The following is a 17,295-nucleotide window of genomic DNA, read 5'->3' as shown; positions in this document are numbered from 1 at the left end:
CGAATATGTTCGCGAACTTTTTTTCCGACGTTCGCTACATCCCTAGCTTCCACTTTTCAGAGTGATTTAACTAGATTAGAAAACTAGGCAGTGAACTGGAAAATGAGGTTCGATGTTGGTAAATGCAAGGTTATACACTTTGGCAGAAATAATAGACCGCTAGCGAGAGATCTATTTTTCCATAAAATGGATCATCGGACCAGAGGCCACCCTTTTAGAATAGAGGGAAAATAACTTTTATTTGCAGTAACTTAGACAGTTCTTCACAGTGAGAAAAATGAGCTTGTGGAATGCAACATGTCGGGTGATGTTGTGAGGGCTGATTTTGTTAACACCTTTAAGAGGGGCTTGGCTTTATTGCCATTATTGTTACTGTAACACCTATTTGGGCCACTCGGGGTTAATTCACCAGCTAGAACACTAGAGCATGGGTTACACGCGACTTACACCCAGGGCAGGGCCTTCGCTAAGTGGAAGTGTTCCCTCTATGGTGTAGTGCAACTACATCCCCCCCAGGCTACTGTGCACACAAAAACAACTTGGGCGCCAGGAGGTTCTTAACAATCAGGAACGGTTTATTATGCCAAAAAGGGCAAATGACCACAGGTTTCAGTACTCACGCAGGAGCTTGAGGAAAACAGCATATTGAGAGTTCACACAGATCACAGGCAGGCTCACACAGAGAGTACACATGCAAATGCAGTACAACCTTTCCCTCCTGGAAGTTGTCAGGCAAGCAGCTTCTACCCTACAGTCCCTCTTCACTGAGGTCCCTGACTGGAGGCAACACACAGAGCCTCTGGGAAGCTACTCCCTTTTTTGCAAATCCTTGTTGGAGCTTCAGCTGCTCTTTCTCTCTATCCTATCTGCCTTTCTCTCCTAGAGAGACTATGACAAGTCTGCCCTAGTATATCTGTTCCTCATTCACGGGGTTTCCTGGTCCCCGACTTGGACACATGCCTTCTTCTGGGCCTATTGCACTCAGTCCACCTGAGCACATCCAGCTGGAATCACATCCAGAGGCAAAAGAGGAAGAGGCCACTCCCTACACACACTATATAGGAGTGAGTCAGAGCAGTGTCATCAAATCTCTCAGCCTATCACTGTCAAGGTTATTCTGTAACAGGGATTCTACCCAATAACCCAAGGAAATATTAAAAGATTAACTCTATAGGGCCTGTATCCCTATAGGGCCCTACATTACCATTCCACCAATATAGTGCTCTACTTTACATTTATTACAGTATTCTTTGGTTCCTACATTAGCCATTTTCTCTTCTTTTGTCCTTATTTAAAAATCTATAAATGAATAGAGGAAGCTAAAGTAATATTTCATAAATGCTGTCTTGATGAAAGGTTGATATAAGTGGCAAAATTAATAATTAATACCTTTCTAATAGCTTGTTACCTGCTCAAAGAGCATTGAAAGATGTTTAAATTGTGCCTCTTGGTAGGTCCTTCATATTAAATGTGTCAGATGCCGACTTTCATTTCTATAGCACAAATGAATTTATGGTAGAGCAAGCTGACATTTTGATAGAAACGTATAGAATTATTGTGAAATATTTATGAGGTATAATTACCGGTCATTCGACCTTTAAATTAATACGTTTTAAGTAAATGCATTTAACAGCATAGGTTTGTTAAAATATTTATACAGTAAAGTGTTTCTCCTGTATAAGTAATTTCAGAATTTCAAATAATTCGAATCCAGCAACATGCATACATTTATAAACACAAATACATAGATTTTCATTTAAGCTAACCATTTTAAGGAATCTTGACTAAGCTAGCCTGACATATGAGTGGGTTCCAAACCATCAGATCACACATTCCATTCACATTGGTCCTGTAAGTAATCCACACCTGAAAGGACTATAGGGCTCCCCCTCAAAACCAGGCAACTGCTTAAAGGTTTGAATTAGGCCTTTATAGCCTAACACAACCCACCTTGTGTGTAGGCATTGCCTGCATGTTCTGCAGTGGAGTCAAAGGAAGGATCTATTCTCAAAAATGCTAAAATTTGCCAAAATGCTCTGGAGTCAATAGAAAGATAAATTATATAGTTAGGGTGCTGTTAACCCTGCAATAGCATATACAATGCCCTGCATTGTTAGCAAAGTTCCTTTCCACTATTCTACAACTAAATAGAAATAATGCTTCCATATTGTCAGTTTATTCTAAACATGGCACCTGAATAGCTTCTTAGATAGGGCATGATAAAGGGGAGGGCAGGGGTTGGCTCCAATTCTATTGATTGATGTAGAAGGCAAGGGATGAATTATTATGGTCAATTTTTTTTTCCTGTCCGCATTGCAAAATTCATGAAAAAAATTGCCACCGGTGATTTTTGCCACAAAGCTGTACCAGGCAAAAAAATAATTCATCCCTATTTTACAGTTCTACCTGATAAAAAGAGGTATAGACTTCCAGAAACGTTTTTCTTTGCACAATGGGAAAATGGCTAAATAAATTCACCTTCGTAGATTTGGGTTGTCTAATCTCTGCTTGTGAGCATTCATTTAAGAGCAATTTTAGATTTGTTTAATCAACATGTTTGCACTTTTGCATCCTTTTGTTTTTTTGTTCTATATGCCATACCAAGAAGGTGATGGCTAATAAAAAATGGAAGGTCTTAAAGGATGATTAAACACTGTATAAGTTGGAGTTTCCTGTGAGAACTCATCTATACTCATAACTACTGATTTTGAAAACAGCCAGGTCTGTCCCTTCCCTTTTGCAATGGATTTGGCACAGTTTCTTATGAATGTACCCTAATTATCGAACTGCTGAACTTTGGAGAAATTGCTCTAAAGTTGGGCATGCATAGCAAGATATGCCCTTAAATGGAAAAGCACATGGATGGTAAAATTAGGCAAAGATTTGGTCATTTTGATGGGTGACATACTACAAGAAGGTCCACTCACAGGATCTGGTAGCACAGACTTTATTAGATAACTCCAACAAATGCCATCCACCAGTGCACAATGCACAGTGCTAAATCAAAAACATCATATTGCTACAGGTCACCAACTGGATAATAAATGGGACCTATCCTGTTGGAATAAGATAAAAAGAAACATCCACCTGGCCTCAAACACAGCCAGCATAAGCTAATATAGGCAGCAAGTTGGTACTTTTTATCTGCATGTTTATGGACTGATTTTGGGACTTCATTTGTTATTGTTTTTTTGGGGGGATTTTTATCTGAATTACAGGTATAAGAAAATAATGTTTGATTTGTTGTTCCACTGTACTAAGACAAAACATTTAATTTATGAAATTACAGTTAGAATTTGTTTCACATTTATTAACAATTTCTTGGTTGCAATTTTGTTTAAAGTAATGATGCTTCCTGAATGCCAGAGTTAAGGAAGCAAAACCATGATCGTGTAGGACAGCAAAGGAATATATAGGGTTAATGCTAGGAAGGCAAATGAAAACTGTGTTCTAAAAAAAGGGTACTTTTGGATTTGGGCCCATTTTTTTGTCTTGGCAGTAGGGAGTAGCATTTTGCCCTCCATCCCTGTAGTTAGGCACTGGAAAGTTTGGGTGATTTTTCCTAGATTGGTGGCAAGAATACATGCCAGAGTGGGAAGGGAGCTTGCATTCTCCCTGCTCAGATTGGTGGCAAGAATACATGCCAGAGTGGGAAGGGAGCTTGCATTCTCCATGCTCAGTAAAGTTCAGTTCCACCTTGGGTATTGGTCCCAGGAGATTGGGGGTTGGAGTGAGGATTACTTTGCTTTTACCTGCTTACCTGAGCACATCACAATTTCCAACTACAGTATAACACTGGGGATTCTTTCATTCTTAATAATAGCTTCATTATTAATACTAATAATAATAATAATAGCTTCATTAGTATTACTATGGGGGGGCACTGACAACCAATAAATGGTCTATCTGTTAAACTTTATTGTTGCTATTTATTGTTAATTTCTTTATAGAGGCCATCTCCTAGTCGTTCATTCCAACTTACAAACCACTACAGGGTTGCTACTGTAGTTGAAGTGGGTCAATGGCAACCAATCAATCAATACTCCATCAATGCCAGAGCGTATCAGAATAAAAAGTGAAACATTTAAAAGAGAATGCAAAAATAAATTCTAAAAAACATCTCTCTTAGAATAGTGTCTACCTCATACTAAAAGTCAACATTCAAAATTGCTTTTGTGATATAGCATATCACTAATACTAAACCTGATTGCTATAGAAATGGAGAACAAGAAGATACATATTGAAAATAGAGTTTGCCACAGTTTACAGTTGTACAGGTCCAGATTTGTGGAAAGGCCACCAAGGCCCAGTCCTAGGGCAGCAGGATCTTAGGGGACGGCATGCCAACCAACCACATCCAAATTGGTTCTCCTAAAGAGATACAATCGTTTTTCAAATTTTCGGTGTGCCAATCCTCAGTGCTCCCGACCTGATGATAAAGACAGGGGTAATGAATGGAAGTTGGTCTAGGGGCGACCGCTATGTAAATACGGCCCTGCAGTTCTATTATGAACGTTAAGGAGCCTGTTTTCAATACTTGTACTTTTTGGGCCAAAAAGCTGCCAAAATTTTCTTCATTCCAAAAGTCCATTCGTGTAAAATTACAGAAGTTGCAGAGGTTTTTGGATAGAAAACTCACAGGGGTTTTTATTAAAGATTGCTTGTGTCAAAATAATATTAATAATAATGGGCTTATTTAGCAGAAATTTAATTTGTGAGGTTTTTTCTACTTCGAATAAACTCAAATGTTTGCTTATTTATGAAAAAAATCTGATTCAATTATGAAAAACTCAATTGAATACAATCGTGAAAAAAACCTCAAACTTATAGTTTATAAGCTTATAACTGGAATACCTCAATTTTTTTCGACTATGTAGGCTTAAAAAACTCAAATTTGCGTCTTTACAAATCTGAAAAGTCTTGAATTAAAAAAAGGCTTGAATTTTACCTAGGACAACTCCCACTGACTTCTACATGGCCTCTCCAGCTTTTAGAAGCTGATTGTTTACATTAAAGTTGTTTTTTTTTTTGCTTAAAGGGTTAATGTTATGGGAAAACATGTGTTTTTCAAAATGCATCAGTTAATAGTGCTGCTCCAGCAGACATTCTGCAGTTTTTCAAATCTGATATGGGGCTAGACAGTCAGTTTCCCAAGTGCCCACAGTCAAGTGACCTGTGCTCTGATAAACTTCAGTCATTCTTTACTGCTGCACTGCAAGTTGCAGCAGTGATATCACCCCCCCCCAGCAGCCCATCAGCAGAACAATGAGAAAGTAACCAGATAACAGCTCCCTGGTAAATATAAAAACAGCACTCAATAGTAAAAATCCATGTCCCACTGAGACTCCTTCAGTTACATTAAGTAGGAGGAACAACAGCCTGTCCGAAAGAAGTTCCATAGTGCAGCACTGACTCTTTCTGAAAGCACATGACCATGCTAAATAGCTTGAAATGGCTGCCTACACACCAATATTACAACTAAAAAATGAAATAGAAATAAAAATAAAATGTTGGTTTAGGAATGACATTTTATATGGTCGAGTGAATTATTTGCAGTGTAAACAGACTAATTTAAATAAAGCAATAAAGACTATACCATAAAAATCATAAAAAGTCTGGCTTCAGCCATTAATTGTAATTTCTGCAGTTTCACCTTCTGTTAACACCCCTTTATGTTCATAGGCTGCACAGGCAATTGTTTTAAATAGAATCACTAGCATGTAATAGTAACACAATAAGCTAGATTGGAATAAGTATTTTGAATTGTAAATGCCAAGGGCTATATGCTAAAAGAGTTCACAGATTTGATTACAGAGTGACATTAATTGTGATTGCTAAATTCTTGAACATATTGCTGTAAAATAATTGCAGTTACTGTACTTTTCTGCTTAGATGAAAATTGATTATGCAGTAAGGCTAGAACTATTTTGTTCTGATCACGCTAAGCAATTTGAACATTCATTATTTTATGAATAATATCTAGGACTAGAAGTAGTGTCATGGACTCGTTGCTGTTGACCTAGAAATAACAGCAGAGAGGACAGCTTGCAGATGTTTTAGTTTTTACCTGGGGTCATTTTTTTTAATAATAGTAATGCTTTCAAAACCAAAATTATGATTTTAAGGCCAATGATTTTTGGCCTTATTTATCAAAAATCAAATTATTGAGGTTTTGAGGTTTGGATAAATTCACAATTTAAAAAAAAAAACTCAAATGTTCGCTTATTTATGAAAAAGTCAGAATGTAAAAAAAACTCGATTAAATACAATCATGAAAAAAATTCAAATTTCGAGTTTATAGGCTAAAAAACTCAAATTTGTGAATTTACAAACTTCAAAACCTTGAATTAAAAAAATGGCTTGAATTTTGCCTAGGATAACTCCTATTGACTTTTTCATGAACTCGTCAGCTTTTAGATGCAGTTCTTTTTACATTTGAGTTTTCTGGGGCTTTTTGCTTAATAAATACCAGACATTTGAGTTTTTGGAAATATCATTTTGATTTGTGAATTTTTGAGCAAAATAGTTTGTATCATGGCAAAAATTCAAATTCAAACCTTGATAAATTACCCCTATAGGGGCCGATTCACAAAGGGTCGAATATCGAGGGTTAATTAACCCTCGATATTCGACTGGGAATTAAAATCCTTCAACTTCGAATATCGAAGTCGAAGGATTTTAGCTCAAATAGTGCGATCAAAGGATTATTCCTTCGATCGAACGATTTAAATCCAACGATCGAAGGAATATCCTTTTATCAAAAAAACTTAGGAACGCTTATGGGGACCTTCCCCATAGGCTAACATTGGGTTTGGTAGCTTTTAGATGGCGAACTAGGGGGTCGAAGTTTTTTCTTAAAGAGACAGTACTTCGACTATCGAATGGTCGAATAGTCGAACAATTTTAAGTTCAAATCCTTCGATTCGAAAGTCGTAGCCGAAGGTCGAAGTAGCCCATTCGATGGTCAAATTAGCCCAAAAAACACTTCGAAATTCGAAGTTTTTTTACTTCGAATCATTCACTCGAAGTTAGTGAATCGGCCCCATAGTGTTTAATAGGAATAGATACTTGTAAAAATGTATTTGGCTATTTATCAACTCTATTAAATAATTCTCTTTATGGGTCTTATAAGCTTTCTGGCATTGAGCCCAGCAACATGTATATGTCATATTAATTGAGTAATACCTTTTCATTAGTAGTAAAGGGGTGGAAAAGTAAATAAGCAATATAACATAACAAAATAACCAAGACCTTACAGTCACTTTGTTTTTTTAGTTGCTGTGGTCTGTGATACTCCCAAATAACTAGATAGCATTTTGTAGCTGAATGTTGAACAGAGCAAGAACAAGAAGGTTAAAATGCAGAAACCATGCAGAATAAATAATGGTGACCCTTTAGGTATTTACCGATAGGTGAATAATGCTGCGCAGTGAAGGTTACAGTCACAATGTTAACGTCACACACATCTGATTTTGAAAGAGATCTATCATGAAACTGAAAATGTTATATAAGTTTTATCTTACTGAAATAAGACATGTTCTAGATTTTATCAATTAAAAAGTCTTTACTGTTTAAGAAATAATCAAGTTACTCTTCAGTTTCTCACTCTCAGCAACCTGTCACTCTCTTCATGCAGAGGTCAGGATCAGCTTTTGATTGGCAGGTACACTAGGTCTTATACACCTTTTTGGGGGCTTCCTTTCTTGGCAGATGTTTTAGATCTAACTTAAATAATCAACTTCATTGCAAACAAAAGCTGACAAAATAAATGACTCACATCCTGCATGCAGAAAAACAGGGATTTCAGTGAGATTAAGCTTATATTAATCTTTCATGTTCGCTATAGATCTCTTTTTAAATTCCATGCATGTCACATGATACATGCTTACCTGTACTACCTCCTTTGCCTTTATCATGTGCCTATACATTGCGTTTCAGGCTGCCCTCACTAGCATATAATGGCAAAAGATTTAGAAGTGTGCAAAAACAGTTGGTGTTAAAAGTTTCTGTAAATTATGATTCAGTAGCAGGGCTGTTAAACCTACTCTAAGGGGCAGATTTACCAAGGGTCGAATTTCGAAGTAATGGTTTTTTGAACACCCATAACTTCGAAATTCGAATAAAAAAAGACCAATCAAAAATTATTTAAAAAATCTAAGTTTTTACCTTCGGGTGAATAGGCTGTATTCAAATCGTTTGAATCGAAGTTGTTGCATTCAATTGAATTCGAATCAAAGTATTTTCCCAAAAGAACGTCGATTTTTCAATGTCCACCAAATGATTCCAAATAGGTTCTAGGAGGTCCCCCATAGGCTAAAACAGCAATTCGGCAGGTTTTAGATGGCGAATGGTCAAAGTTTTAAAGAGACAGTACATGATAAATTCCGATATTCGAATAGTCTAATTTTTTTCAAATTCGAATTGAATTTTGGATTATTCAATAGTCGAAGTACACTAAAAATAGCTTGAAAATCTAATTTTTAAATTAGAATTTTCACTTGGTCCCTTGAAAAATCTGGCTGCATTCGAATCGTTCAAATCGAAGTTTTAGCTCATTGATATGATGCAGCAGAACTGACTTGTTGCTTGCTACAGATGTGTTTCTAGTGTCAACAGTGAATAAATCTGCAGAAAGGCAAAAAGATTCCGCTATGGGAAAATGGCTCTGAAACTTTGAGAAACTAAGCAAGTATGCAAAAACAAAATAGATGCATACTTCACAGGATTTATAGACTTTAAGGGGCCGATTCACTAAGCTCGAGTGAAGGATTCGAATGAAAAATACTTCGAATTTCGAAGTATTTTTTGGGTACTTCGACCATCGAATGGGCTACTTCGACCTTCGACTACGACCTTCGACTTCGATTCGAACGATTCGAAGTAAAAAACGTTCGACTATTCGACCATTCGATAGTCGAAGTACTTTCCCTTTAAAAAAACTTCGACCCCCACTTCGGCAGATAAAACCTACCGAAGTCAATGTTAGCCTATGGGGAAGGTCCCCATAGGCTTGCCTGAGTTTTTTTGATCGAAGGATTTTCCTTCGATCGTTGGATTAAAATCCTTCGAATCGTTCGATTCGAAGGATTTAATCGTTCGATCGAACGAAAAATCCTTTGATCGATCGAACGAACGTTTAGCGCTAAATCCTTCGACTTCGATATTCGAAGTCGAAGGATTTCAATTCGAGGGTCGAATTTCGAAGTATTTTTTACTTCGAAATTCGACCCTTAGTGAATCGGCCCCTAAATGTGAAATTATGTCCATTCCATTTTAATATACACTTAAGCTAATGGCACAAGGGTCAGCTGTGTAGTTTGATCCTTTCTTAGCTGTACCTAGCTATTTTTTCCCTATTAATCCATTATTTGAAAGAGGGGCTTTGATCTTTGTATCAAGGAAAGAAATATGAGAGATCCCCAAATAAAAATGAACAATATCAATTAAGCTGTGCACATCTGAAGACTAAAATTTGAAGAATAGTTCTTCTCCTTTTCTCCTTGCTTGTGCTTACTTTATATTGAAATTTTCACAAAATATAGCAGCTGGGTAGATATTTTGACAGTTCTTTTCTATTACACTTTTATATGGACAATTATGTTTGCATATCTGAAATAGTTTTCCTTTCTTTTGATTTACACATGATATTTTTTATTTTACAAAAATATGTTTGAGTACTGTTTCATATTATTCTAGAATTATTAGAGCTCTCAGGCATATTTATACATTCAGCTCTGAAAATTTGGCCAAATGAAGACTCAATAAAATTGATTTGCATTATTGCTTTACTTAAAGGAGAAGGAAAGCTACGGAGGCATTTTATTGCCAATAGATTAGCTTCAATAGTGCAAGCTAGAATGCTATATTTATTCTGTAGAATGTTTTACCATACCTGAGTAAAAAGCTCTAGAAGCTCTCTGTTTGTTTAGAATAGGAGCTGCAGTATTTATGTGGTGTGACATCACTTCCTGCCTGAGTCTCTCCCTGCTCTGGGCTCAGATTACAGTAGAGAAGGGAGGGGTGGGGGGAGAAGAGCAAACTGAGCATGCTCACGCCCAGGGCAATGAGGTTTAAGCTGAAAACAGGAAGTCTGATACAGAAGCCCATGAGTACACAATAGAAGGAAAGAAATGCAGTGTTTCTTTTGACAGGGGACTCAGAGCAGCATTACTTTGGGGGTTTACTGGTATATTTAGATGGACCTTTCTGATAAGGCCTACTTAGATTTTACCTTTCCTTCTCCTTTAACACTTACAGGAGCTCAACATACAGGGGGATTTATTAAGACTCTAAACCAGAATAAGTTGCAATTTATTATGCCCCAAAGCTGTTCCAAGTCCGAATCCCCTTAACATTTGAAGATGTTTTAACCCTCACAAAATGTTCAGAGTTTTCAGGGTTTGACGCTAGTTTTTCTGCGAAAAAACTGTCTATAATTGCAGATTAAGGGGCAGATTTATCAAGGGTCGAATTTCGAAGTAAAAAATACTTTGAAATTCAACTATGGAATTGAAATACTTCGAATTCGAATATCGAATTCGAACTTTTCCCATCGAATTTGGGTATTCTGCAGTCGAAGTAATATTGTTTGATCGAACAATTAAATCCTTTGAATCTAGCGATTCGAATGATTTTATCGTACGATCGAACGATTTTACTTCAACATCAAAAAACTTAGAAAAATGCTGTTGAAGGTGTTTTAACTCTCACAAAATGTTCAGAGTTCTCGGGATTGACGCTAGTTTTTCTGCAAAAAACTGTCTATAATTGCAGATTAAGGGGCAGATTTATCAAGGGTCGAATTTCGAAGTAAAAAATACTTCGAAATTCGACCATGGAATTGAAATACTATACGAACTTTTATCATCGAATTTGGGTATTCTGCAGTCGAAGTAATTTCATTCGATCGAACGATTAAATCCTTTGAATCGAACGATTTTATCATACGATCAAACTATTTTACTTCAACTTCAAAAAACGTAGAAAAATGCTGTAAAAGGTCCCCATAGGCTCACATAGCACACTTCGGCAGGTTTAATCTGACGAAGTATTGAAGTCAAAGTTTTTTTAAAGAGACAGTACTTTGATTATCGAATGGTCAAATATTCAAACTATTTGACTTCGAATCGAATGCAAAGTAAATTCGAAGTCATAGTATCCTATTCGATGGTCGAAGTATCCAAAAAATTACTTCCAATTTCAAATTTTTTTACTTGAAAATTCCCTCGAATTCAGTTCGACCCTTGATAAATCTGCCCCTAAATATTATAAGTGTTTGAGATCATCCAAATGTTCAAGCAGTTGTCAATAATTCTCCACTAGACCAGGTTGTTGAGTAACTGTTTTACAAAATATATGGTTATTTTAGGCTCATGACTATACAATTATTGAATATGTTTATTAGTTTGAGGTGCAAATCAGTCCATTGAAATTTTAAGTGGTTAAAAACCACGTTTCTTTATGGTAGATCTACAGTTATGCCTTTAGATAACTGCCATACATTAGCATACTAATTACTTTACTATTAGTCGTAACCATGCCTTTGAATATACTGTATAAACTAAATAAGAAGCATTTTAGTACATACAGTAACATATGCATTAGATTGTGACCCAGATATAATTCACAGAGCATATGCGCTGTTCTGCTGAATATTCCATAAATGTAATAACCCATTTTTTCAAGCAGTCCAAATTGATAGCCCTTATGCCAGATTAATTGAAAAGCTGAGAGCACATGCAGTGAACTTTCATCTTCTATGATAATTTCTTCAGTTTTTGACCCTAAAATGTCCAATAAATCATAATGTTATTTGTGTTAGACTAAAAAAAGGAAATAGAACTTCCTAGACACCTGTACACTTCAGTGCATACTGATTTTAATCAGTTATTCAGGCATAGCCTACATTTGGGGGCACCTATATTTTATATTTATTATTATTTCTATATTGTTCTGTGATAGCTAGTGTAAAGCAAAATTAATAGATAAGTAAGGAATTGAATAGCAATCATTAATATACTTGATAGTCACAGTTTTTATATATATCACTTGAACATCTCTGAAAAGAAAGTCAATTAATCACCCTGAAGAAACTCCACCAAAGTCAGGGAGAAACAAACTTATGCAGATTGGGTGCTTGGGGATCAAGCCGGTGGACTGTTGTGGCCTGGTTTTTGTGCCACTTATGCTTAACACTGGGCAAGGGAGCACCTACCAACCACCAACAGTAGTATGAAAACCAGGAACTGGTAAGCTGCAGCAGGACAGTTGTTGTGTGCAATGTTATACATTCATTATTAAAAACTAAGGATGCACATAAATGTATCCTAGTTATCTGGGAGACTGATCCCCTGTTTTTTTTACCTGTATAAAGGTTATATAATATAAAATGATAACTGAACCCCCAGTCCCAAATACGAAGAGGCAAACCTAAGGCAGGTGGGCAGGAGAGGGTTAATAGTGGTCTAATAAGATACCATAAAGGATAGGACTGTAGCAAACAAACAGCAAATACACGTGTTCTGGTTGAAATAACCTAAACCACAATGCGTCCAGAAAACAGTTTGCTTCAAAAATATTTATTCAGGAACTGTGTGTTTGCTCTTTTGTAATAAGTGTTATGGTAATCGTTGTACCTCCTTTTTCTTACCGTATATGTCCGGCAAAAGGGTATATAAGCTTGGACAAATAAGTGTGACTTTGGAAGCCCTTGTGTTACACCTCAGTGTCTTACTACTGTGGTATGGCGACAGCTTCCCAGGCAAAACTACCTAAGCTATTTTAAAGAACCTTCTCTCTGAGTTTTGCTTAACAATAAGGTAATAAGGTTCTGGTAAGCAAAACTACTTACACCCCCCCCTCCAAAAAAAAAGACACATCTGTAAAACTCATCCAAGGCTGAGAAGGCTGATAATTTGTTTTTTTACACATAATAAAAGTGGTGAATTATATTAAGGCAATCTTGGTGGATGCCCAGAGCCCAGGAGCCATGATTGTGGGGCAGGCCTTAACTACTATAATCTGCATTGTGTAACATTTCAATTCAATTCAATTTTTTTTTTTAAAGCTTTATTAAGATCTTCCAACAATAAAAAAGCCTTATTACATTTACTGTTTTGTTGCAGTTTGAATATTTGCATATACTGTACATTTATCTTATTCAATTCATTTTTATGTTTTGCAGCTCTTCAATTTGGTAGGTTCATTGCTGTATGTTTGCTAGGAAGGAAGTTGAACAGGTTATGGTCTAAATAGAAGGATAAGGAAAAAACTGCTATGATCTAACTTCACAACCAGTGTATTTTATTTCTAGCTTCCTTCTCTGAAAATGTCGTAATAACATAATTTGTGAAATTTGAGGTTGAACTATCTCTTTACTGAGTGGATTGCATTTCTTGGTTATAAACTATGCATGTACATGAGACTCTACAAACAAGTGTTTGCTCTGATTACATTTCATAGTATCAGTGCTTATGAGTGAAACTGTGGGACAATTTGAGAAACTTTGGAAAAAATTGTAAAATGAAGTTTGTGCATTGGCATAAATGGGCATTTTTTCATGTTTTTTTCTCAAGCCAAAAGCATAGGTGTCAATGACCGTTTTTATTCAAGCAAAACGCATTAGTTTCAATGGGCATTTTTAAACCAGCAAAGCAAAACGCATAGTGAAATTCTAGTGCAGATTCATGAAAATTTTGCCACTTGCAAAAAAAACCCAAATTTTCTCCAAATCTTCAAGAATTGCTCATCCCTAGATATAGTGCAAGAACTGCTAATATTATGTAATCTCAAAAAATAATTAATGAAAATCTGAGAATTAAATCTATGTTTTATTTGATGTAAAAAAAACATTTTTGTTATATATTCACCGAAAAATGAACGAAATGCAATTCTGACCCACTTTCCAATATGGAAATTAAACATTTTCTATTATGTTATTTGCAAATGATATTGTAATTGAAAGCAGTATCTGTTAGACCTTTTCTGTTCCCTTCTCAGTTTGCCAGACGACAGTAATAATATATCAGAAATCAGCTCTTGTCCAGCCAAGGGCCCAGTACCCAGGATGCTTTGCACAATTCTTATTCTCCTCCTTCACAGGTCGGTTAATCTCAGAACACGCAAGGCCTTGTGGGTATTGCCGTATTTATAAAAGGAGAGCTGATTACTGATACAATATTACTATACAGGGCTGATCCTATCAAATGTGGGGCCCAATTGGGACAATGTTGGCGGGGCCCCTAGACAAAGTGTGGCTGGCTACTGACACACCAAGTATTTAGGAAAATAAGGGCATACAGGCACAAAATAGAAAGGAAAGGGGCAGACAAGGTAAGAGAGTGAGAGGGATGAAATAGGGCACATAATAGGGGCACACAGGGTAAGAGAGAGAGGGAGGAAATAGGAGAGTGGACTGGGCCAATTAGTTTGGGGCAGGCTGGGCCGATTCAGCTTGGGAGCAGGCTTGGTTGGTTCGGGGGCAGGCAGGGCCTATCAAGGTTGGAGGAAAGCTGGGCCTATGAGAGTTGGGGGCAGGCTAGACCTATGGAGTTGGGGGATAGGCTGGCTTATCAGAGTTGGGGGTGGGCTGGACCTATGGATTTGGGGATGGGCTGGACTCTCAAAGTTGGGGGCAGGCCAGGCAGCATCATGTGCTGAGGGAAATATTATCTACCCAGAGGTGCAGGGCCCTATTGGGCCCAATTGGTCCAATAGGCCTAAGGCCGGCCCTGTTACTATAGTATGACTAATCAGGGAATGGAGAACAGAGGCTGCTTTAAAATTATAGAGAGTGTTTAATTAATGAATATTGGAAGTTACATTTTCTTTCATTATGCATAGAGATCCAACAAAATGCCAGACAATTAAATATTCAAAGAAATATACATTGTATATACAAATTTATCTACACATTTCATTGAAGGTGATGTACTGAAAGTGTACTGATACTTGTTAAAATTGCTGAGCAACACCCATGCTGCGGGGACATCTGTCCCATCATAATCTGGTTCTCTTGTTCAAAAATCTGTCAAAACATGAACCAAGCAGCTGCCGCTTCTGCTGTCCTATTCTACATAATGGTACGTACTCATTCTGCAAGCCTGTACCATATGCTTTGTAGCAAAGTCGCTGTAGAAATACTATGCAAAATATGGCTAGTCCTTTGATTCATTCATTTATATAACGTTTTATTATAGTAACCCCAGGTTTTGTGATTTTTAAAAGGAAAATATGTTTAAAAAGGAAAGCTCTCCTACTCCTATAAATTAAGGCTAATATTGTCATGTCATTGTAGAAGCCTACAGTATATGCTGGGTAACCCAGACAACACTCATTAACTGCAAGATTAACAGCAGAAGCCATGGTAAAGTGAAGGAAGATTTAATGATCAGAATTAAAGCACACAAACGAACAGAAGTGCAAAACTGAAAAACCAGAGTCCAGATATAGGCCTGAGTTGAGACATAAGACTGAATGGCAGGTCTGGACTGGGGCTCAAAATAGGCCTTGGCATTTCAAGTACACAGAGGCCCAACCAGTCCCCTACCAGCCCACTCCACAGTGACTGCCCATGGCATCTTACAGCAGCCCCTCTGGCATTTGCCAGAACTCAGATTGCCAGTCCGAGCCTGCTGAGGCGTAGTACAGCAACGGGCTGAAAGATCAGGGCTGTCAGAAAAAACTAGCAAAGTCAGAAAGACAGGCCAAGGTCAGTGGCAGGCAGCAGTCAAACAAGGTCGAGTAACAGGCTGAAGGTCAAACCAGGAGATCTACAGACAACAGGTATCAGATTGGAACAGGAGTGCAGGGCACAGGAGGACATAACCATGAAGGGATCATGGGAACGAAGGTACGGAACACAGAAACAAATGCAGGGAACACAGGAACAAAGGCAGGGAACACAGAAACAAAGGCCGGGAACACAGGATCGAAGGCAAGGAACACAGGAACAAAGGCAGTGAACACAGGATCAAAGGCAGGGAACACAGGCACAAATGCAGGGAACACAGGAACAAAGGCAGGGGACACAGGAACAAAGGCAGGGACCACAGGATCAAAGGAAGAGAACACAGGAACAAAGGCAGGGAACACAGGATTAAAAGCAGGGAACACAGGAACAAAGGCAGGGGACACAGGGACCACGAATCAAGGGCTAGATCAGGCTAGGAGCTCAATTGTTTAATCATCAGCACATGATGTTAAACAGGTAGGCAGAGGCAGATGTTCATGGAGCAATATCTGATACATAGTTGTACCAGCCAGTCCCAAGTCTAAAAGCCCCCCAGTGGTTTAAAAGAAAATCACACAGCCAGGCTACTAAGCAGGCCAGGGTTCGAATCCCTGAGAGTCCTGACAAATATATAGCAGGCAGTCATATTTTAAATAACTTTAGGACTGTGTTGAAAAGAATATACAGTAGGTTGTTGGAATGACCAGCCTGGAATGTAATATATTTAATTAGTGATCTCTGCTCACAGGAGAGACTCATCATTGGGAAGCTTCTGGAAGCTTGCATGTAATGTTATTCATGATGGAAGAATGTCTATCCTCGGAGAACATAGGGAATCATTCAGATTCAGTCAGGGCTTCAGATTCTGCAGATTATTCTGCAGAGTAAGCAGGTTTTACCTCTGTATAATGGTCCTGAGCTCTCTCAAGGTAGTTTGTTACCAATGCAGTGGAATCTCAAAAATGCATTTCATAAGTAATATTGGTTAATATTTTTAAATATTTTTGTACCTTCAAATCTCTGCAATTTCCCATTTAGTAACTGATAATTTATTTCACCTTTTAAAGAACTTTCACATACTCCCTAATATATCTCCCCATTAGTGACAATGAGTTTGCTGGGCTTTTGGATTTTGTGCCTTATTCACTAATATTTAATATATTTTAAAGACAGTCATCTGTTACCTAGTTTGCATGAGACATTTGGAGCCTCTTTACAATTTAAAACATACTTTATCTATACAAAAAACATGTAAAAGTTAAAAATTTCTGCTAATTCCATCACCTCTATAGAGCTGCATTTAATAGCAGTTTGCAATGTTACAGTCATTTATATGGCAGCTAAAAGCCCAGACTTGTCTGAATAAGACCTTGGAATTAAAATGAGCTTTTAGAGATGCCAAGCAATATGATGTGCCATAAAGCAATTTAAGCTTAGCAGAGTTTGTATTATGGTAATCGTGCACCTACCCACATCATCTTTTCTAGGACACATGAAAACAAGTATCATTTCAGAAATCAGATGTAATAGCATGTAGAGATAAAGTTAAAACCAGCTGCTAAGTA

This window comes from Xenopus laevis, chromosome 6S (genome assembly GCF_017654675.1).
Source record: "Xenopus laevis strain J_2021 chromosome 6S, Xenopus_laevis_v10.1, whole genome shotgun sequence".
Lineage (NCBI taxonomy): Eukaryota > Metazoa > Chordata > Amphibia > Anura > Pipidae > Xenopus > Xenopus laevis.
The sequence above is the reverse complement of the archived record's forward strand: the minus strand, read 5'-3'. Positions refer to the sequence as shown.